At 49.8% G+C, this 21,033-nt stretch overlaps 1 long non-coding RNA gene across 31 annotated transcripts in view; it reads right to left on the bottom strand.

Moving 5' to 3' along the window:
- LOC107968093 (uncharacterized) overlaps positions 1 to 21,033 on the bottom strand; it is a 60,211-nt gene that overhangs the window by 22,196 nt on the left and 16,982 nt on the right. For 23 of the 31 annotated variants that reach the window (XR_010150480.1, XR_010150484.1, XR_010150479.1 and 20 more), the window contains 3 exons: positions 9,482 to 19,288; positions 9,218 to 9,320; positions 570 to 8,869 (listed from right to left, as the gene is read on the bottom strand). This is a non-coding gene — a long non-coding RNA (uncharacterized LOC107968093). Of the gene's footprint in view, positions 1 to 569; positions 8,870 to 9,217; positions 9,442 to 9,481; positions 19,289 to 21,033 lie in introns of all 31 variants that reach the window. The other 8 variants (XR_010150458.1, XR_010150472.1, XR_010150471.1 and 5 more) reach the window with 4 other exon arrangements.

Genomic DNA, 21,033 nt, shown 5'->3' with positions numbered 1-21,033 from the left:
GTAGACTGTGCCTCCCAAACTTTGCAGTATTAGCCAAGCCTTTCTATGAGGTCACAAAGGGGGCAGGTGAGGGAATTCTTAGGGGCTGTGGGGTTTTCTAGACTGTGCATCCCAAACTTTGCAGTATTAGCCAAGTCTTTCTATGAGGTCACAAAGGGGGCGGGGACCGGCAACCTTTGGAATGGGGATCCCAACAACAGCAAGTCTTTCATGAGTTAAAGGAAAACCTTCTGGCAGCCCCAGCCCCGGGGCTACCCGATCTGACAAAGCCTTTTCCACTGAATGCGTCAGATAGAGAAAAGATGGCAGCTGGAATTTTAACCGAAACTCTGGGGCCCTGGCTGAGGCCGGTGGCCTACGTGTCTAAACAAATAGAGAGGGTTTCTAAAGGATGGCCCCCGTTTGAGGGCCGCGGCATCAACTGCCCTGATAGTACCAGAAGCAAATAAGCTGACTCTTGGGCAAAACCTGAACATAAAGGCCGCCCATTTTGGGTTGGGTGACAGCCATCCCCTCTTCCCCCCCGCCTTAGGACCCCCATCGCTGATCCTAAGATACTTAGGACTCACCTGGAGGACTGTGGGTATTAGGTGTCCAAGAAGAAAGCTCCAATCTGCCGACGGCAGGTACCTTACTTGGGATTTACTCTCCGACGGGTCCGATGCCGCCCGGGAACAGAAAGAAAGCAGGTTATATGCAATCTACCAGAGTCTAAGGGCCGAAGGCAGCTGAGAGAATTCTCAGGAGCTGTGGGGTTTCGCAGACTGTGGATCCCAAACTCTGTAGTATTAGCCAAGCCTTTGTATGAGGTCACAAAGGGGGCGGGGACCGGAACCTTTGGAATGGGGATCCCAAGAACAGCAAGTCTTTCAAGAGTTAAAGGAAAAACTTCTGGCAACCCCAGCCCCGGGGCTACCCGATCTGGCAAAGCCTTTTCCATTGTATGCGTTAGAGAGAGAAAAGATGGCAGCTGGACTTTTAACCCAAACTGTGGGGCCCTGGCTGAGGCCGGTGGCCTACGTCTCTGAACAACTAGACAGGGTTTCTGAAGGATGGCTCCCGTGTTTGAGGGCCTTGGCAGCAACTGCCCTGCTAGTACAAGAAGCAAATAAGCTGACTCTTGGGCAAAACCTGAACATAAAGGCCCCCCATGTTGTGGTGGCTGAGCGGCAGCCCCTTTTCCCCCGCTGGCTCTTGGGACCACCATCGCAGGGGCGATGGCACCCCCCGCGAGGCACGGACTGAGAGCCAGCCCCTCTTCCGCCCCAGGCTCTTAGGACCCCCATCGCAGGGGGGGGAGGCACCCCCCGCGAGGCGGTGACTCAGAGCCAGCCGCTCTTCCGACCCCGGCTCTTAAGACCCCCATCGCAGGCGGGGAGGCACCCCCCACGAGGCGGGGACTGAGAGCCAGCCCCTCTTCCCCCTCTGGCTCTTAGGACCACCATCGCAGGAGGGGGAGGCACCCCCCACGAGGCAGGGACTCAGAGGCAGCCCCTCTTCCGCCCCCGGCTCTCAGGACCCCCATCGCAGGGGGGGGAGGCACCCCCAATGAGGCAGGGACTGAGAGCCAGCCCCTCTTCCCCCTGGCTCTCAGGGCCCCCATCGCAGGGGGGGAGGCACCCCCCGCGAGGCGGGGACTGAGAGCCAGCCCCTCATCCCCCCGGGCTCTCACGACCCCCGTCGCGGGGGGGGGGAGGCTCCCCCCACGAGGCGGGGACTGAGAGCCAGCCCCTCTTCCCCCGCTGGCTCTTAGGACACCAATCGCAGGGGGGGAGGCACCCCCCACGAGGTGGCGACTGAGAGCCAGCCCCTCTTCCCCCCCGGCTCTTAGGGCCCCCATGTCACGGGCGGGGGGGGAGGCATCCCCTGCGCGGCGGGGACTGAGAGCCAGCCCCTCATCCCCGCCTGGCTTAGGACCCCCATCGCGGATCCTAAGAACCTTAAGGACCCACCTGGAGGACTGTGGGTAATACGTGTCCAAGAAGAAAGCTCAAATCTGCCGACGGCAGGTACCTTAGTTGGGATTTACTCTCCGACAGGGGTCCGAACGCAGCCCGGGAACAGAAAGAAAGCATGTTATTTGCCATCTACCGGTGCCCAAGGGCAGAAGGCACGTGACGGAATTCTTAGGGGTTGTTGGGTTCTGTAGACTGTGCATCCCAAACTTTGCAGTATTAGCCAAGCCTTTGTATGAGGTCACAAAGGGGGCGGGGACCGGGAACCTTTGGAATGGGGATCCCAAGAACAGCAAGTCTTTCATGAGTTAAAGGAAAAACTTCTGGCAGCCCCAGCCCCGGGGCTACCCGATCTGGCAAAGCCTTTTCCATTGTATGCGTTAGAAAGAGAAAAGATGGCAGCTGGACTTTTAACCCAAACTGTGGGGCCCTGGCTGAGGCCGGTGGCCTACGTCTCTGAACAACTAGACAGGGTTTCTGAAGGATGGCTCCCGTGTTTGAGGGCCTTGGCAGCAACTGCCCTGCTAGTACAAGAAGCAAATAAGCTGACTCTTGGGCAAAACCTGAACATAAAGGCCCCCCATGTTGTGGTGGCTGAGCGGCAGCCCCTTTTCCCCCGCTGGCTCTTGGGACCACCATCGCAGGGGCGATGGCATCCCCCGCGAGGCACGGACTGAGAGCCAGCCCCTCTTCCGCCCCAGGCTCTTAGGACCACCATCGCAGGAGGGGGAGGCACCCCCCACGAGGCAGGGACTCAGAGGCAGCCCCTCTTCCGCCCCCGGCTCTTAGGACCCCCATCGCAGGGGGGAGGCACCCCCCGCAAGGCGGGGACTGACAGCAAGCCCCTCATCCCCCCTGCTCTCAGGACCCCCATCGCAGGGGGGGGAGGCACCCCCCCACGAGTTAGGGACTGAGAGCCAGCCCGTATTCTTGATTTAGCCAATTTAAGTATGTAAAACGGGGGGAAAAATGTGGTGACAGCCTAGTTTTAAGGCATTGATTTGATTGTGTTTTAAAAAATACATTCTTCTTTTTTTTTTTTGAGATGGAGTCTTGCTCTGTCACCCAGGCTGGAGTGCAGTGGCCCATCTCTGCTCACTGCAAGCTTACGCCATTCTCCTGCCTCAGCTTCCCAAGTAGCTGGGACTACAGATGCTTGCCACCAAGCCCGGCTTATTTTGTGTGTGTGTGTTTTTAGTAGAGATGGGGTTTCACCATGTTAGCCAGGATGGTCTCGATCTCCTGACCTCGTGATCCACCCGCCTCGGCCTCCCAAAGTGCTGGGATTACAGGCGTGAGCCACCAAGCCTGGCCAAAAAATATATTCTTTCAGAAAGATAACATGTTTGTTCTTTCATTCAGTCGATATATATTTATTAGTGTTATTGCTATGCCAGTGTCTTAGTCCATTCGTATATCTATAAAGGAATACCTGAGGCTGGGGTGGTGCCATGTTGGTTAGAATGGTGCCATATTGTCTGGGATAGCACCATGCTGGCTGGGATGGTGCCATGTTGGCTGGGGTGGCACCTGCCTCAGCCTCCCATGTAGCTGGGATTACAGGCATCTGCCACCATGCCTGGCTAATTTTTTGTATTTTTAGTAGAGAAGGGGTTTTGTCATGTTGGCCAGGCTGGTCTAGAATTCCTGACCTCAGGTGATCCACCCACCTCAGCCTCCCAAAGTGCTGGGATTACAGGAGTGAGCCACCACACCCAGCCCAGATTTCTTTTATCACGCTCCATAGGCTCAATAGCAGGAAACGTGTAGAGATTCCTCTTGGGAACTGGTCACCATATCATTTGGATGAGCTACAGACAGACCTTCAATCATCCTGTATCTTACTGTTTTGCTATCTCTGTACACGGCAGTTATGTGGACATGTGTCACCTCCGCCCCACTATCCAGAAATATGGGCTCCTGTGTGCAGGGCCAGATCTGCTCCCATGTGCATCCTCATCACCTGGCACCAGGCCTGCCCATGCTAAGCCTCCATAAAATTGTTGGACTAAAAGGTGACATAGGATACTCAACTTCTCCCAGCCATATGTCTTCATGAACCAAATGGCAGTGCAGAAAAAGAATGTTTGCAGTTTCAGTGGGCCTTTCTGAGGGCACTGCAGGGCACACTTCTCCCACTAGGCCCTTGGTGGATAGAGTCATGGGAGGTGCAGAATGGGGTCTCTTCAGAAGCCACTTCCAGAGCCCCTACCAAGGGTGGCTCAGAAGGTCTGGTTTTCAATGAGTCCACTAGGGAAGTCCATGTGTGACTGATTCGACCTTGATGCTTCTACTTCGCCTTCTTTCCATCTGACTGACTCAGACCTAATAGTAGGGTTCTAGGCTGCTCCATGAGCCAAATAAATTTTCTGCTCTTATAAATGACTCAGTCTGTGGTCTTCTGTTATAGTAGCACAAAACAGACTAAGACACCATTCCAGAGATATGCAAATATTCAACTGTAGGTCTCCAAAAATGAGATGGCAAATTCAAGTTCAGCTCTGACAGAAGTAACAAGAAGGTACACACAATGAGCAGCACACACATCTCCCACCTTCTGGGCACATGTGGCCCACATCTAGCCAGTCTTCCTGAGCCAGCGGGTCCCAAAGCTGTCTTTGGATCATTGCTTCTCCCTGACAATTTTTGCCAGCTCTTCACTGGTCTGCAGCGTTCCTTTCAAGTAAATTCGTGACCTGTGGGGGACAATCTGGGCCCAGCGTGCACCCCTGGTCGCGAGGACCACATGGCCAGAGAAGCAGAAAGGAGGCTTCAGGCACGAGAATTTAGGTTCTTCAGCTGCCACAAGTGAAGAGCACCACTTGTATTTTTTATTACTACCTGCTATGGACTGAATTGTGTTCACTTCATAACACGTAGTAATAAAAATATGTAGGTCGAAGCCCTAATCCCCAGTATGATGGTATTTGGAGTTGCAGGGCGGGGGGCTTTGGGAAATGATTAAGGATAAGGTCAAGAGAGTGGGGTCCTCATGATGGGATTAGTGGCTTTATACCAAGAAGAAGAGAGACCAGAGTTCTCTCTCTCCCTTCCCCGCCCTCCCCCCACCTCTTTCTCTTTCTCTCTCTGCAATGTGAGGACATAGCAAGAAGGTGCCATCTGCAAGACAAGCAGAGAGCATCCTCCCCAGAAACCATGTCTGCTGCACCTTGATCCTCAATTTTCCAGCAAGAAATAAATGTCTGGGCTGGGCGTGGTGGCTTACGCCTGTAATCCCAGCACTTTGGGAGGCCGAGGCAGGCAGACCTCCTGAGGTCATGAGTTCGAGACCAGCCTGGCCAACATGGTGAAACCCTGTCTCTACTAAAAATACAAAAATTAGCCAGGCATGGTGGCAGGTGTCTGCAATCCCAGCTACTTAGGAGGCTGAGGCAGAAGAATCACTTGAACCCAGGATGCGGAGGTTGCAGTGAGCTGAGATGGCACCACTGCACTCCAGCCTGGGAAACAAAGTGAGACACTGTCTCAAAAAAAAAAAAAAAAAAAAATACAGGAAACTCACCCAGTGCCATTCCCTTCCTTCAAGTATTGACTCCTTTCTGAGATTCTGGCTTTTGATCTCCCTTAGTGACTTCAGGTAATTTTTCTGCACTCCAGAGTTTAGAGTTGTTATCTACAGGAGGTCATTCTGATAGGTTACCTGGCTACCACTGGAAGTGGTCCCTGTTGAGGATATTATGAGTAGACCAGCTGATTGCTCATCATTCACCTCCCTCACTTTCTTCCAGCCTCCCAGGAAGTTCATTCTCTCGCTATGAAAACAGAACTTGTCTACCGGAGAAGCCCCATCCAAGCAGTGGTCATGCAGCTCACATGTCAATACAATTTAATAAATTAAGGGACCAGTTTGCTAAGTGGCCCAATCTTGAATTCCACCACTCTGAAGTGCTAAGGATTAAGATACCAGAGGGATGAAAACAGAGCCAACAGGCCTGTGTTAGGCCCAGTTCTTCCAGGAACCAGCAGTGTGACCTTAAACAAGTCACTGACCTTCTCTAAGCCAGCAACATACAAGGAGACTATCATACCCGCCACACCCCACCTGCCTCATGGGTTGATTACAAAGATCAAATGAGGTAACATATGCGAAGCGTTTCGTAGACTGTGTCTGACATTGTGATTCTACTGTGACTTCCTGAAGTTTAAAGACAGAATTCTAGTCCCCAGGGCTTAACACCGTAGTAGGAGCTTATGTACACAGAAGAATGAAGGGAATGAGTCTGTCCAGATTCTTTTCCATACAGTGTCTAGTAAGATGTGTAAGAGAAATGGTCACTCAACTAAGTCCCAAAGGGAAGAGGGTCTGCTTTTCTTCCTTTTAGAACCCAAAGCTGAAGTCATCTGTTTGTAAAATGCAGAATGAAATACAATCCTAATTAAGTTGTGTCACAAGACATGCTGCTCAGGAGCCCCCTGCCCCTTGGGAAGCCATCCAAAGGAAACACGAGCCCAAGGTGACTGGGAAGGCCAGATGGTGTCACTTAATACAAAGGAGAAGGAAACTAGGCACGAACTACTGATAGACAGTTACTCTACAGGGAACTGGGTTTTAATTTCAATGGAAATAGAGCCCTGAGAACTCACAGGGAAAGCAAAGGGCATGGAGCGGGAAAGCGGAGGGGCACGGGTGCGGGAAAGCGGGGGGCACGGATACGGGAAAACGAGGGGCATGGATGCGGGAAAACGAGGGGGCATGGATGCGGGAAAGCGAGGGGCATGGATTCAGGAAATCACGTGGCATGGATGCAGGAAAGCAAGGAGCAGGGCTGGAAGGAAATTGAGATGGGGGCCATCATTCAGTGTGCTCTGGCTTAGTGCCTCCTGTGTGAAATGAGTTAAATGGCACCCATCTCTTAAAGTTATGCAACTATTTTCCATATCCCCCCATCCCCCAGACCTCTCTGCCTCTGTGACATTTGTCCCGAGGACAGGGAAAGTAGCTCCCTGTGTTCGTATGGCCTGGGCAGGGCCTTACAGCAGCTTGACCAACCTGCAGCTGCTCTCCCTCTCTCTCCAGATGCAGCCTTTCCCGTTGGTGCTGCCTTTAGTTCCTGCTTTCTCTCTCCACGGGCTAAGAAGCCGGCTCCCTCTCTGCCCCGCACATGCTACTGGCCTCTCTTTCATGGCGTTCCCTCCTTCCAGTTCTCTGAACACACCAAACTCCCTCCTTGGGGTTTTTGATGGCTTGCTTTCTCCTCAGTCCAGTAAGTTCTTCTCACCTGGAGGTGCAGTCAGCGCTTTTTCATTGTCCAGATCACTGCTCAAATGTCATCTCCCTGGAGAGGACTTCTTGGACCCACCAGCCTCAGCTCCCTCTTCCCAGCCACTTTCTATCACATTCCTGCATTCTGGCTTCCTCAAAGCTCTTATCTCTATGGGAAATTATCTTGCTTATTTGTGTGGTTGTGATTGTCAGCATCTCTTCATCAGAATGCATGTTTGCTCATTGCTGTATCCCCTGTGCCTAAGACCCTAGGATCACAGGCCACTATAAAATGATAGTCATTCATTTAGCCAAAGTGATAATTCCAAAATTTCTTTCTTTCTTTTCTTTTTTCTTTCTTTTTTTTTTTTTTTTTTTTGAGACGGGATCTAGCCCTGCAGCCTCTGCCTCCCAGGCTCAAGCTATTCTCGTGTCTTGGCCTCCCGAGTAGCTGGGATTACAGGTGCATGCCACATGCCTGGCTAATTTCTGTATTTTTAGTAGAGACAGAGTTTCACCATGTTGGCCAGGCTGGTCTCGAATTCCTGGCCTCAGGTGATCGTCCCACCTCAGCCTCCCAAAATGCTGGGTTACAGGCCTGAGCCACAGGGCCTGGCCTAGCCCTATCTTTACCATTAGCTCCATTTTACAAGTTGTCATGGGGGGTAGTACACAGAAGGATCGCGCAGCTAAAAAGCAACAGGGTTGGGAGTGGAAACCAGGTTTGTGTCCTCCTCTCTCCTTCGGCTCCCTAGTCGCCTTGGGGAGTTCCCACCAATGGGGCCCAAACCTTCTGATCATCAAAATCAACAGGAAACATCTTCAAGAGGGTCCAGGGCCCGCCCAATTCCCATGGAACCAGAATCTTTGAGAGTGCCGTCCAGAAATCCGTGTTTTTCAAAAGCTCTCCAGATCCCAGTACTCAGCGGGAACTTGGAAACCATGCACTTTACCGGGGTATGAAGCCACCCAGCAGCTGGAAAGCGTCCTAGGAATGCGCTGATGCTTCTGACTGCGGTCATTGGGAACGTCATTCCGCTCTCCCCTGCCCGGCGGCTGGAGCGGCGTGTTCGCAGCGCCCTCTGCCGGACATTCGGCGAAACCGTAACTGCAGCAACCCCCTTGGCGGGGTGTGTAGGGGCGTCAAGCCGCGCTCATCAGCCCCCTTTGCAATACAGCTCCCTACTGCTAAGTGGAGGTGAGTACTAAATAATACTCGCTGACTGAGAAAGTGCAAGGTCATCCGATTTTATTAATAGGCCGGGCGCGGTGGCTCACGCCCGTAATCCCAGCACTTTGGGAAGCCGACGCGAGAGGATCCCTGTAGCCCAAGAGTTTGAAACCAACAAGATAGTGAGATACCGTCTCGATCTTGTAGATAAACATTTTTAAAAGAAGAAGAAGAAGAAAAAAAAAGGCCAGGCGCGGTGGCTCACGCCTGTAATCCCAGCACTTTAAGAGACCGAGGCGGGTGGATCACTTGAGGTCAGGAGTTTGAGACCAGCCTGGGCAACAGGGCAAAACCCAGTCTCTACTAAAAATACAAAAAATTAGCCGGGCCTGGTGTCAGGTGCCTGTAATCCCAGCTACTCGGGAGGCTGAGGCAGGAGAATCGCTTGAACCTGGGAGGCAGAGGTTGCAGCGAGCCGAGATCGTGCCATTGCACTCCAGCCTGGGCAACAGAATCAGACTGGCTCAAAAAAAAAAAAAAAATTAAATTCGATTAAAGAACAAACAAATTTTTACTTCTAATTAGAACACTCCATTCTAGCAAAACACACATAGGTTAAAAAGATGGGTACATACATGGTTTATCCAGTAGCTTTGGCCACCGCTAGGTAGAGAGTTGCATCCTCAGGAGTTTCCCACACGTCATTTATTCGTTTACTCATTCTTTTTCCCCCCAACAACTATTTATTTCATGCTTAGTAAATACCATGCACTCTTATGGCAGAGAACCAAAACAAAAAATTCTCCCCTCCTGAAGTGTATAGCCTAGTGATGGAGACACGTAGTAAACAGATAAATATCTACTTACAATTGGAGGCCAGTGCTCTGAAGGAAAACAGCCAGGTTTTGAGAGCTCTATTTTAGGAAGATGGGCAAGGATAGCCTCCTTGGAGCTGACCTGAAGCGAAGATCTGAAATTGACATGGAATGAGCCAGGCAAAGCAGAGAGGGATTCCAAGTGGCTTCATGAGTTCTCAGATGAGGGACTGGGAGGAAGCCGGTGTGCGGTGCTCAGGAGTGGCGGGGTGTGAACTGTGGTGAGGTTAAGGAAGCAGGAGTTAACAATAAGCACCTGGGCCGGGCGCGGTGTCTCACGCCTGTAATCCCAGCACTTTGGGAGGCCAAGGCAGGTAGGTCACTTGAGTTTAGGAGCTGGAGACCAGCCTGGGCAACATGGCAAAACCCCGTCTCTACAAATAGTACAAAAATTAGCCGAGTATGGTGGTGTCACCTGTAGTCCCACCTACTTGGGAGGCTGAGGTGGGAGGATTGCTTGAGACTGGGAGGCAGAGGCTAGAGTGAGCCATGATTGGGCCACTGCACTCCAGCCTGAGTAACGCTCAGAGTGAGATCCTGTCATGGGGGGGAAAAAAGGAAGAGAAAGATTTAAACCCAGGCAATCCACATCAGCAGCCATCCTCATACCTATCCACTCCTCACTGCCTTCTAGGCATTGCTGAATTTGAGCTTTATTTTAAGTACAATGAGATATTTGTAAGCTTTTAAGTGGGACTCTGCATGATCTTTTATGTTTTAACAAGATGGTGCTAGATGATTACAGACTTTAGGGAAGCTCAAGAGTAGAAGGGCAAGACAGCAGGCTGAGACAAGGAGGAGAGGTGCAGAGGTGGGAGACAGTGCAAGGATTTAAAACAAGTGACAGGACTGGTGACAGATCAGGTGAGGCGGTGTTGGAAAGGAAGGTGTCAAAGAAGGCACTTAGCTCAGGAAACTGGGTTCTGGTGGTACCATTGGCTGAGATGGAGCAGAGTGCAAGTTTAGGAGAGTCAGTAGAATTCAGATGTGCATACGTTGAGTTAAATGAGATGCCGGTGATACGGCTAAAACCAAAACCAAGGAGGCTGTTGGATAAATCACCGGCATTTCAAACTTAAGGTGTATAAAGGTGAATTCTTCATTTACCTTATTCTGAAATTCAGAGACGTCCAGGCTAGAAATGGAATTTTTTTTTTTTTTAAGCATTATGAGTGCTATTTAAGTCACTTACGGATGATACTATCTAGGGAGAACACATAAACACAGAAGAGTTCCAAGAATCAAACCCTAAGGAACTCCAACATTTGGAGGGTGGATCCAGAAAGAGAAGGCAGGAGAGAGGAGAGAAAGCCAGTGCCTGAGGGGAGCCAGGAAGGACTCACAAGACAAACACAGCCTAGAACTGTGCTTACATTGTGCTTGGAAAAAGAAATAGACACCAGATCCCTGCTTCCTGTTTCCTTATGTGAACCCAAAGTATCCGAGACAGGTCTCAACCAATTTAGAAAGTTTATTTTGCCAAGGTTGAGGACACACGCCCATGACACAGCCTCAGGAAGTCCTGACCACATGTGTCCAAGGTGGTCAGGGCACAGCTTGGTTTTATACATTTTAGGGAGACATGAGACATCAATCAATATGTGTAAGATGTACATTGGTTTGGTCCAGGAAGGCGAGACAACTCGAGGTGAAGGACAGGGCTTCCAGGTCACAGGTGGATAAGAGACAAACAGTCGCATTCTGTTGAGTTTCTGATTAGCCCTTCCTTGTGGAATTAGGTATTTCCTTGTGGGCAAATTATGAGCAAGGTGTGTAGCTTTTTTTTTTTTTTTTTTTTTTAATCTTTGTAGCTCTCTTATTTAGGAAATAAAATGGGGGGCAGGTTTGCCTGAAAGTTCTCAGCTTGACTCCTTGGCTTAGTGATTTTGGGTTCCTTGGAAAATGATTTATTTTCCATTCACACTTGTGGCAGGAAGTGGCCCAGACTCATGGAGTTTCAGTGTCAAAGTCTAGGCTGGTATAGAGGGAGCCCATGTGCTTGTCTAAGTTTATTCATTTGTCTACACTAGCAGGTGACGGGTGGCTGGGCGCAGTGGCTCATGCCTGTAATCCCAGAACTTTGGGAGGCCGAGGTGGGTGGATCACTTGAGGTCAGGAGTTCAAGATCAGCCTAGCCAAGATAGTGAAACCCTGTCTCTACTAAAAATACAAAAAATACGGCCGGGCACGGTGGCTCACACCTGTAATCCCAGTACTTTGGGAGGCTGAGGCAGGTGGATCACGAGATCAGGAGATCGAGACCATCCTGGCTAACATGGTGAAACCCCATCTCTACTAAATACACAAAAAAATTAGCTGGGCGTCATGGCAGGCACCTGTAGTCCCAGCTACTCAGGAAGCTGAGGCAGAGAATTGCTTGAATCCAGGTGGTGGAGGTTGCAGTGAGCCTAGATCATGCCACTGCACTGCAGCCTGGGTGACAGAGCAAGACTCCATCTCAAAAAAAAAAAAACAAAAACAAAAAATTAGCCAGGTATGGTGGCACATGCCTGTAGTCCCAGCTACTAGAGAGGCTGATGTGAAAGGATCACCTGAGCCTTCATCACTGCAGTGAGCTGTGATGACTGAACAGGGTGAGTCAGCTCGGGGGCAGGTGCCCACAAGCCTTTGAGAGAGGGAGTCCACTCTGAGGACGGGTGGGTGGGGCTCAGGCATTGTTAGTCATATTCTTGTTCTCATTTCCTGTTGTTGTTTTTTTTTAATCTCTCTCTGCCACTTCCTTTGATTACACCCATTTCTCCTCTTTCTACCTTATTATCTTCCCCCGCCAGAAAGCTAATTATGATTTCAGCAATCATTTGTCCCCGTAATCCCATGATAATAAAATGTCCTTGTCCTCATCAATTAATATGCTGATTTAATTTTTTTTTTTTTTGAGACAGTCTCCCTCTGTTGCCCAGGCTGGAGTGCAGTGGTGTGATCTCGGCTCCCTGAAACCTCTGCCTCCCGGGTTCAAGCGATTCTCCTGCCTCAGACTCCTGACTAGCTGGGATTACAGGCACGTGCCACCACGCCCAGCTAATTTTTGTATTTTTAGTAGAGACCAGGTTTGACCATGTTGGTCAGGCTGGTCTCGAACTCTTGACCTCGTGATCCGCACACCTTGGCCTCCCAGAGTGCTGGGATTACAGGCGTGAGCCACTGCTCCCGGCCAAATTTTTTTCCTTCACATCTCTTTTGAATGCTTGAAAATTGCTGCCAGATATTTTTGTTTGTTTGTTTGTTTTTATTTATTTTGAGGCAGAGTCTTGCTGTGTCGCCCAGGCTGGAGTGCAGTGGTGCAATGTTGGCTCACCGCAACCTTCGCCTCCTGGGTTCGAGCGATTCTCCTGCCTCAGCCTCCCAAGTAGCTGTGATTACAGGCGCCCACCACCACGCCAGTCTAATTTTTGTATTTTTAGTATAGACAGGGTTTCACCATGTTGGCCAGGCTCATCTTGAACTCCTGGCCTCCCAAAGTGCTGGTATTACAGGCATGAGCCACCACGCCTGGCCTGTTTGTTTTGAGACAGAGTCTTGCTCTGTCGCCCAGGCTGGAGTGTAGTGGCATGATCTTGGCTCACTGCAACCTCCACCTCCTGGGTTCAAGCAATTCTCCTGCTTCAGCCTCCCAAGTAGCTGGTACTACAGGCGCCCGCCACCATGCCCGGCTAATTTTTGTATTTTTAGTAGAGACAGGGTTTCACCATCTTGGCCAGGCTGGTCTCGAACTCCTGACCTCAGGTGATCCACCTGCTTCGGCCTCCCAAAGTGCTGGGATTACAGGCGTGAGCCACCATGTTTGTTTTTTGAGATGGAGTCTTACTCTGTAGCCCAGGCTGGAGTGCAGTGGCACGATCTCGGCTCACTGCAACCTCCGCCTCCTGGGTTCAAGCGATTCTTCCACTTTAGCCTCCTGAGTAGCTGGAATTACAGGCACATGCCCCCATACCCGGCTAATTTTTGTATTTTTAGTAAAGGATGGGGTTTCACCATGTTGGCCAGGCTGGTCTCAAACTCCTGACCTCCAGTGATCCACCTGCCTCAGCCTCCCAAAGTGCTGGGATTACAGGGGTGAGCCACTGTGTCTGGCCTACTGCCGGATATGTTTTATTTTTTGTTTTTGTTTTTGTTTTTTGAGATGGAGTTTTGCTCTTGTTGCCAAGGCTGGAGTGCAATGGCGTGATCTTGGCTCACTGCAACCTCTGCCTTCCAGGTTCAAGCAATTCTCCTGCCTCAGCCTCCCGAGTAGCTGGGATTACAGGCATGTGCCACCATGCCCGGCTAATTTTGTATTTTTAGTAGAGACGGGGTTTCTCCATGTTGGTCAGGCTGGTCTCAAACTCCCGACCTCAGGTAATCCACCCTCCTCGGACTCCCATAGTGTTGGGATTACAGGCGTGAGCCACCATGCCAGGCCCGGATATGTTTAAGAGGATTTTGTCTCCATGGTGGGGAGAAGGGAAAGATGAATCCTCACCCTAAGGCCTAACAGTAGTTCAGGGAGGTACAATTCTATGCAGAATGGTCTCCAGTGTCCAGCCTGACAGGCCAGAAATACAGGTAGCTGACTCATTGGGGAAGTTCTACCATTTAAAAGAAACTATCCTTTTCCTAATTATAAATGTATATTTTGTAGTAGAATTGGATTCCTGAAACTTTAATGAACTTGTGGATCCCTGGGGGGCCTCGTGAGGCGGCAGTATCTGACTTGGGAGGGCTGTGGTGGGGTTGGGATGCCGCATTTCTAACAAGCTCTCTGGTGGTGCTGAGATCACTGGCGGACAAACCACACTGGGGACTATCAAAGACTTAGCAAACAAACAAAAAATAGCTAGGATTACAAAAGCCAGCTGTAAATTTGCCTTCTCAAAAGGGACACTGCTTTCCATTCCTCTCTCCACGCCGGACTAGGTCAGGGCTCCGGGCTTCCCTCTCCAATGTCACCCACAGCATCGAGAGAGGGAACAGATGGAGATGAGGATGTAGAGTTGCTGGGGAGGCCAGAGGTTTGGAACGAGTGAATATGGGGTGGGGAGAGGTGGCCAGGGAAGGAGAAAATCAGAAAGGAGTCTCGTCCTGCTGCTGCCTGAGATAACTGATGATTTGCCTCCTCGCCTGAGATGAGTCAGGCGCAGGGATCTGCAGGATGAAAGGGAGAATTGGGGCAAGAGCTCTGAGTGGGTGAGAAGCTGAGAAAACAGGTGAGGTGGACCAGACCCAGAAATCCACTTCTCCACCCTCCCCTCCAAGCCTAAGTCTGGAGAATGATAATCCAAGGGATGCCCCCTGCCAACCCCCCATCATCTCTCAGTGCTCTCCCTGGAAGGATGAAGAGAAAGCCCTGAGCTTGCTTCTAGGGTGGGAAGCCTTGGTGCCTGGGACTTTCCGCTCTAGGGTGTATACGAGGCCATTCTTCCATTGCTATACAAAAAAAAAAAAAAAATACCGGCTGGGCACAGTGGCTCATACCTGTAATCCCAGTACTTTGGGACGCCGAGGCAGGCGGATCACCCGAGGTCAGGAGTTCGAGACCAGCCTGACCAACATGGAGAAACCCGTCTCTACTGAAAATACATAATTAGCCAGGTGTGGTGGTGTACGCCTGTAATCCCAACTACTCGGGAGGCTGAGGCAAGAGAATTACTTGAACCCGGGAGGCAGAGGTTGCGGTGAGCCGAGATCACGCCATTGCACTCCAGCCTGGGAAACAAGAGTGAAACTCCATCTCAAAAAAAAAAAAAAAAAAAAAAAACCTGAGACTGGGTAATTTATAAAGAAAAGAGATTTAATTGGCTCATGGTTCTACAGGCTGTACAGGAAGCATGGTGCTGGCATCTGCTCAGCTTCTGATGAAGACTCAAGGATCTTTCAATCATGGCAGAAGGCGAAGTGGGAGCAGGCATTTCACATGGAGAAAGCAGGAGCAGGGAGGGGGAGAGGTGTCACATACTTTTACATGACCAGATTTTTCAATAACTTGCTTATTTTCGCAAAGAGAGCATATGCGGGGCACTAACACTGCCCCCCTGGTCCAAACACCTCCCACCAGGCCCCACCTCTAGCACCCAGTATTACATTCTGACAGGAGATTTAGGCGCGGACAAATATCCAGACTATATCGGGGGTAACCCCCTCCCACCACAACCCACACCGCCATGACCATGTCACAAAAACAACAAACCATACAGAAGAGCCAAGTGGAAAGATCAGGGTAAAAAATATAATACTGACATACAGAACAGAATTAATGGAATAAATTGACACAGTCAAGAAAAGAATTAGCAAAAATGAAAGATCAACTTGAGAAATTCTGACAGGAAAGAAAGGATAAAAAAAAAACAAGGAAAATAACTTAAAAAGTTAGAATCATGGAGGACAGAAACAGAAATGTTAATATCCAGGTAATAGGAGTTGCAGAAAGAAGGGGAAAATATGGAAGGGAGGTGATATTTGAAGACAGAATGGAGATTAATTTCCCAGAATTAAAGAGAGATGAAAGACCTCAGACTGAGAGAACCCACAGAGGCCACAGGGGAGAGATGAGGAAAATCTGACATCTACACATACTATTGTGAATCCAAAAATATCAAAGACAAAGTCCTTAAAGTTTTCAGAGAAAAGGAGCAAATCATTGACAAAGACACCCCACTACACACACACAGCTTACTAAGTGAACATAAATCAGAGGGTCCTTACACAGATGGGGGCAGGGAGAGAGGACAGCAGTGGGTGGGAGGGCTGAGGGGGGCTCCCAAGGAACGCCTGCTTGCTGGCACCACGAGCAGACCCCAGGATACAGCAGTATCCTGGGAAGGGCCGTATGGAGTGGAAGGGCCACCTCCTTACAGACCAAGACTGCACTCTTGGCTATTCCTGACATCAGTACCTCCTGGGAAGGGTGAGTACTTATCTTTTTTAAGTTAGTGAGTGCCCACGTGGAAATGTCTCAGAGGCTGCTGGCTGCTCAGACAAGGCCCTCACTGAGGGTTACCACTGACAGGAAGCTGGTCCTCAGCTTTGCAAGTCAGGGCCCTGAAAGAGGATCCACCTCTGGGTGATTGGCACTTACTCGGGAGGAGCTGGGGATGGGCTTGCCTCTGGAGAGCCCCCTTCTGCTGGTGGCCTTTTACCCCCAGCCACTAGCCTTCCTTTTACCCCCAGCCACTAGCCTTTGCTGATTGGGGTGGGGACAGGGAGGATGGAAAATGAACACTTGACCCAAGTGAAGTGGGTTTCGCCTTCCTCGGGCACTGAGAGTTGAACCCGTGGACTGCTTTGAGCTGAGCAGAACATGAGAAATGGGACCAAGATGGCGCCATGGCAAACCAAACACTGAGGAAGCCAATAAACAGAAAGGACAGTGGAGCAGATTCATGAAGGGAAAAATGAAGAGTTCCTCTAGCTCCCAAGGCAGACAGAGAGCATCCTTGAATTCTGAGGATTCTCTGCTTCGCTCATTCATCAGGAAAGAGATTTCCTCATCACGTACCATGTGCTAGGCACTATTCTAGACTCTGAAAATGCAGCACAGAACCAGGCAGCCAGAACCTCTGCCCTATCAGAGCTCACCTTCTAGTGGAGGCAGAAAAGAGATAAATATACAAGCAGACCCACAAGAGCATGACAGCCTGTAATAGCAGGGGCCATGGAGCAGCCATTGCAAAGGGTGGTCAGAGAAGCCTCTCTGAAAAGGGACGAGATGGATGGACTCTGGAGCAGCAGGAATGGAAACAGGAAGCGCTGTTAGTGAGGACAGAGGTCCAGGGAGCAGTGGTGACGACTTCATCAGAATATTCAGTCAAGACGGCAAGAAAGGGATGGATTTTCAATACGTGTGAATGGTCTGAATGACAGGACTTGCTGAAAGCTCAAATGCGGAGGCAAGAAAGAGGGTCTATTCAAGGATGACTCCTAGGTTTGAAGCCTATGCAACCAGGAGGAATATAACGCATTTACTGAGATGGCGAAGTTTGAAGCAGGGGAGCGGATCAAGAGTTGAATTTTGAGATGCTTGTTTGACATCCAAGAAGGGACATCAAGCAGGCAAATAAGTATATGACTCTAGAGCACTTGGAAGAAATCAGGGCTGGAGGTGGGAATCTGGGCATCACCAACACATTGACTCATACTGAAAACTTAGGGCCAGATGATGTCATCTAGGAAGGGTGTGGCATAGAAGACTCCCCACACAGAGGTCTGGGGCATTTCAATGCACCTGGAGTAGAGCAGGCAGAAGAGTCTGAGAGGAGAGGCCAGCGAGGGAGGAGGGAAACCAGAGGATGTATTTCCAAAGGAAGAAGAAAGTGTCCATCCTGGCTAACACAGTGAAAACCCGTCTCTAGTAAAAATGCAAAAAAAAAAATTAGCTGGGCGTGGTGGCGGGCGCCGGTAGTCCCAGATACTCAGGAGGCTGAGGCAGGAGAATGTCGTGAACCCGGGAGGCGGGGCTCGAGATCGCGCCACTGCACTCCAGCCTGGGCGACAGAGCGAGACTCCGCCTCAAAAAAAAAAATAGAAGAAGAAAGTGCCTCAAGCAAAAGGGTGTGGGCTGGGGCGGTGCTCATGCCTGTAATCCTTACACTTTGGGAGGCCAAGGCCAGCAGATCGCTTGAGGCCAGGAGTTTGAGACTAGCCTGACCAACATGGCAAAACCTCATCTCTACTAAAAATATAAAAATTAGCTAGGCATGGTGGTGTGCACCTGTAATCCCACCTACTCTGGAGGCTGAGACAGGAGAACGGCATGAACCCAGGAGGCGAAGGTTGCGATGAGCCAAGATTACGCCATTGCACTCCAGCCTGGGGCACAAGAGCGAAACTCCCTCTCAAAAAAAAAAAAAAAAAAAGAGAGGGAAGGGGTGAGGGGAGGACAGAGGGGACGGGGATGGGGAGGGGAGGGGAGGGAGTGGTTAACTGTGCCACGTCCCCCACATGGATTCATCAGCAAATCTGACTTAGGGTCTCTACCTTCAAAATGCACCAGAAGGATAAGATGTGGTGGCTCACACCTATAATCCCCGTGCTTTGGGAGGTGGAGGGGGAAGGATGAGGCCAGGAGTTCAAGACCAGCCTGGGCAACATAATAGCCAGACACCCAATCTCTATTTTTATTTTAAAGCATAGGCCAGGCGCGGTGGCTCACGTCTGTAATCCCAGGATTTTGGGAGGCTGAGGCAGGTGATCACCTGAGGTCAGAAGATCGAGATCAGCCTGACCAACATGGCGAAACCCCGTCTCTACTAAAAATACAAAAATTAGCCGGGCGTGGTGGCGCATGGCTCTACTTCCAGCTACTTGGGAGGCTGAGGCAGGAGAATCACTTGAACCCGGGAGGCAGAGGTTGCAGTGAGCTGAGATCGTGTCATTGCATTCCAGCGCAGTGGCTCATGCTTGTAATCCCAACACTTTGGGAGACCAAGGTGGGTGGATCACTTCAGCCCAGGAGTTCGAGACCACCCTGGGCCACATGGCAAAACCCCGTATGTACAAAAAAAACCAAAAAATTAGTTGGGTATGGTGGCGCACACATGTAGTCCCAGCTACTCAGATGGCTGAGGTGGGAGGAACTCTCGAGCAGGAGAGGTGAGGGCTGCAGTGAGCCATGGTTGTGCCCCTGCACTCCAGCCTGGGCGACAAAGCAAGACTGTCTCAAAAGCAAAAAAAAAAAAAGGAAATTTTGATATGTGATACAAAAAGAAACAAATACTGAATGATTCTATGTGAATTATCTATAACAGGCAACTTGATGGATGCAGAAGGTAAAACAGAGGTTATGGAGGGAGAGAAGGGTAGAATGGGGAGTTACTATTTAATGGGTACAGAGTTTCTGTTTCGGGTGATGAAAACCTTCTGGAAATGGATAGTAGTGGTGGTTACACAACATTGGGAATGTAACTAATGCCACTGAACTGTCCACTTAAAAATGGTTAAAATGGCAAACTTTTTGTTATCTAGATTTTACCACAAGTTTTAAAAACAGAAGAAAAAAGAAGGCAGAGGTTGTGGTGAGCCGAGATCTTGCCATTGCACTCCAGCCTGGGCAACAAGAGCAAAACTCCATCTCAAAAAAAAAAAAAAAAAAAAGTATTAATAGACATCAAATAAGAAAACATCAACAAAATTAAGTTACACAAATGTATTCCAGAAACTAGTCTTTTAATATATCCTCCAGACAAACTGGAAACAACGCAGCTCCTTCCAATGGTTCATCATGATTTAGTTGTTTAATAAAGCAAGAGGCTTAACACCAAAGAAGAGCAGCAGCAAATCTCCAGAACACGGCTTCTGTCTTGCATGTAAGACCTGTACCAACGCAGTGATGTCCACCTTACCTCCTGAGCTGCGTCCTCCTGAGTGACAGTGAGTATTTGTGTGCAGATTTCACCTCTTGAGATTTAACATCAGTGGAAATGCCAAGACAGCAAACAGGATAAAGAGCACTTTGGTTCATTTTAAGAACTGAATCTTGGCTGGGCACGGTGGCTCATGCCTGTAATCCCAGCACTTTGGGAGGCCGAGGCAGGTGGATCACCTGAGGTCAGGAGTTTGAGACCAGCCTGGCCCACATGTTGAAACCCCGTCTCTACTAAAAATACAAAGTTAGCCAGGCCAGGTTCATAAACACTTAATATCATATGCAAAATTTTGTGGATATATGCATTTTTCTGAGGAAAAGGTCAATATATTTTATCAGATTCTCAAAGTGGTGTAAGATCCAGATAAAATCAAGAAACTTGGGCCGGGCGCGGTGGCTCACGCCTGTAATCCCAGCACTTTGGGAGGCCGAGGCGGGCGGATCACGAGGTCAGGAGATCGAGACCATCCTGGACAACATGGTGAAACCCCGTCTCTACTAAAAAAAATACAAAAAATTAGCCGGGCGTGGTGGCGGGCGCCTGTAGTCCCAGCTACTCGGGAGGCTGAGGCAGGAGAGTGGCGTGAACCCAGGAGGCGGAGCTTGTAGTGAGCCGAGATCGTGCCACTGTACTCCAGCCTGGGCGACAGAGCGAGACTCAGTCTCAAAAAAAAAAAAAAAAAAAAAAAAAAAGAAACTTGAAGGCAATCTATTTCAGAATGCTGTCACACACTGGGCTTATTGAATTGAATGTCCATCATTTCCTGTCTGAGCTAACTTAGGAACTGTGGTTTACATTCTCCTCTGCCTCCAACCTTAATGTGCCTTCTATTCCCAATGAGAAGCACATCATTTTACAAATATCCTTGGCCATGAATTCAGGCCAGATACCATGTTTTTAAAGTGCCCAGGTTGAGCCCTGCTCGGCCAGCCCTAAGGACACAAACATTCATACAGCATGCCAAGGCAGAGGTCCTCTTCAAGCTGCCTCTGGTGACTTGAGTTAGGGCCCTGATGCTTAAAGTCAGGACATTCTGATAATAGAAACTGTCATAGGTATCACTGGTAGAGAAAACTAAATGAGATCTCTGAGAAATTAAAATTATGATCCTGTAAAGCAATCAGCTGTAAAAGTGTTTGTTTGATGTATTCCTTGATGAGTGGCCAAACTGGGGTGTGTCTGTGTGTGTGTGTGTGTGTGTGTATGGTGTGAAGTCCCATATAGAGGATTCTGGGAAGAGGGCAACAGGCAGGGGTGGAGTCGTTTTTGTTTTTTTGTTTGTTTTGTTTTGTTTTGTTTGTGTGACAGGGTCTCACTCTGTTGCCCGGGCTAGAGTGCAGTGGTACAGTCTCGGCTCACTGCAACCTCCACCTCTCAGGCTCAAGTGATCCTCCCACCTCAGCCTCCCGAGTAGCTTGGACTACAGGTGTGTGCCACCATGCTTCGTTAA

The sequence above is a fragment of the Pan troglodytes genome, chromosome 14, assembly GCF_028858775.2.
Source record: "Pan troglodytes isolate AG18354 chromosome 14, NHGRI_mPanTro3-v2.0_pri, whole genome shotgun sequence".
NCBI classification, from domain to species: domain Eukaryota; kingdom Metazoa; phylum Chordata; class Mammalia; order Primates; family Hominidae; genus Pan; species Pan troglodytes.
The sequence above is the reverse complement of the archived record's forward strand: the minus strand, read 5'-3'. Positions and strand labels throughout refer to the sequence as shown.